Raw genomic sequence first — 2,449 nt, forward strand, 5'->3', positions numbered from 1 at the left:
GGTGGTCCAAAAACACATTTCAAGCGATATTTAAGCAAAATAAGGCCAATCCTGCTCGAAATATTCCCTGTTTATGGCAAAATGTCAGTAGATTTTGGTGCCACCTCGGTATTATCATCATTCACCCAGTGCACTGTTGGTCGATAGCACAATACTCGTCTAACCTTTCTTTCACTATAACTATTCTGACGAAAGGGGATTTTGAGATGCCCTATCTCAGCTGACAAGGCAACGGCCTTGCCGCAGTGGATACACCGGTTCCCGTCAGCTCACCGAAGTTAAGCGCCGTCGGGCGTGGCCGGCAATTGGATGGGTGACCATCCGGGCCGCCATGCGCTGTTGCCATTTTTCGGGGTGCACTCAGCCTCGTGATGCCACTTGAGGAGCTACTCGACAGAATAGCAGCGGCTCTGGTCAAAGAAAACCATCATAACGACTGGGACAGCGGTGTGCTGACCACACGTCCCTCCTACCCGCATCCTCCTCTGAAGATGACACGGCGGTCGGATGGTCCCGGTGGGCCACTTGTGGCCTGAAGACGAAGTGCTATCTCAGCTGACGAACTGTCATGATGCGAGATGACAGGGGCCCTGTGAACCAAGGTACGAAGTACCCCTCCAACTGAGCCGAGTGGTGAGAATTGTCAGACTGTAGATACAAATCAGTGTGAGTAGGCGCCCCGTAAACAGCATGCCCCAACGTACCATCCACTTTCCACCTCACCAACTCATGAAGGAACGGAAGACATACATTCTTTTCCATGTCCATCGTGAAACTAATATTCTCCTGGATTGAATCCAGGTGTTCTAAAATGTCGTTGAAATTCTCAGTGTCTTGATGCCAAACAATAAATGTATCGTCTACAAACCCGGAAAAAACACGCAGGTTTAAAAGCTGGTGATTCCAAGGCACGTTTCTCTAAATCTTTCATAAACAAATTCGCAATTATATGTGACAGCGTTCTTTCCATCGCAACTCCCTGTGTCTGCTCGTAGTATTGGTCGTTGACTAAAAAGTAAGTGAATTTCAACACACGTCGAAATTGGTTCTTTAAACCAGCACCAAACTTAACCTCAGTCAACTGCAACGAATCAGACAGAGGAACACGACTGCGGAAAGAATCACAGCAAATCTTACTATAATATCATAATAATTCAAACGCGCTCCATCTAAGCTACTTAAAAATCCTCCGAGTTTTTAATACGGTGGCCTCACCGATCTTCTGTAGGACTCAACAGGATAGCAAGGTGTTTTGCTATACGATATAGCGGAACACCCATGTCACTCACAATCGGACAACGATGAACCCCTTTCTTGTGGACATTAGGAAAGGAAACAGCCCAATAAGAATTGAGAGTCTTCATGGTCTTCTGTGATAAGCAACTTTCTTCGGGAGGCTTTTAGTATTCCTCTCAACACATTTCGTGTGGTCAGCACCGATCCTGCGAGACGTTGAATCAGACAGTAAACACTACATCTGTAGAACATAATCCCGCTTGTCCAAAATAACAATAGCCGTGCCCTTGTCCGCAAGTAAAATAACAATATCCGGATCTGCTCTGAGTGCACATAAAACAGCCCTCTCTGCGTTTGTGATATTACCCTTCGGCGGACGTGCCACACTGAACACAGGACACATCTCCCTTCTAGACGCTTCTGCAACATCAGGAGACAATTTACAAAGAACCTGATCAATAAAACTAATAAAATCAACAACTGTCCAACGCTTGGGAGTCCGTACAAAATTTAAACCTTACCCTTGCATGGATAACGCTTTCTCTCGATATTTAGCACAGAACAGCGAGAAACAGTATTAGACTCCGAGCCAAGGAAACGTTCAATCTTCGCCAAATGCCAGGCAGTTCCAAAATGAAATTCCCTGTCAAACTGCGACCACAAAGCACCGTTCAGCCAATCCTAAGGAAAAATCTGAAATTTTAGAAGCAATCCCGATATGAAACCAAAACAGTTCCCTTCAAACAAAATCCAACTGTCGACGAGTGTAATGGAGCCTTTCGCAAGTAAGAGTTAGGTCAGCACGTTGCTCGGCGCTGTTGGCAGCAGGAGAATTAATGCGAAGCATAAGTTTTTGCAAACGTGGGAACAATATTTTGACCGCTACACCTCAATAAAAACGACAACGGACATTGCAGTCGTACTCAACTGCTGCGACCAACGATACGTGTTTTCCCCGTAGAGGTAAACAATGTGAGATCTTAGTTCCTCCTGGCGTATACAAATAACAAAAGGGAATGCACCCTGTCACGTTGTTGACGGATTAGAAGCGCGTTGCGCTCTCGACCAACTGTAGCATCGAAGTCTGCGGCCTTTATGCCTTACAGAAGGAGCAGAAGGGTTGGTCGGTTTTTTTTTTTTTTTTTTGTCATCAGTCTACTGACTAGTTTGATGCGGCCCGCCACGAATTCCTTTCCTGTGCTAACCACTTCAT

At 45.8% G+C, this 2,449-nt stretch overlaps 1 pseudogene; it reads left to right on the forward strand.

Annotated features, from left to right (window-relative positions):
• Positions 1 to 227: 227 nt before the first annotated feature.
• On the forward strand, positions 228 to 345 carry LOC126261534 (5S ribosomal RNA; annotated as a pseudogene).
• Positions 346 to 2,449: the final 2,104 nt, after the last annotated feature.

This window comes from Schistocerca nitens, chromosome 5 (genome assembly GCF_023898315.1).
Source record: "Schistocerca nitens isolate TAMUIC-IGC-003100 chromosome 5, iqSchNite1.1, whole genome shotgun sequence".
NCBI lineage: Eukaryota > Metazoa > Arthropoda > Insecta > Orthoptera > Acrididae > Schistocerca > Schistocerca nitens.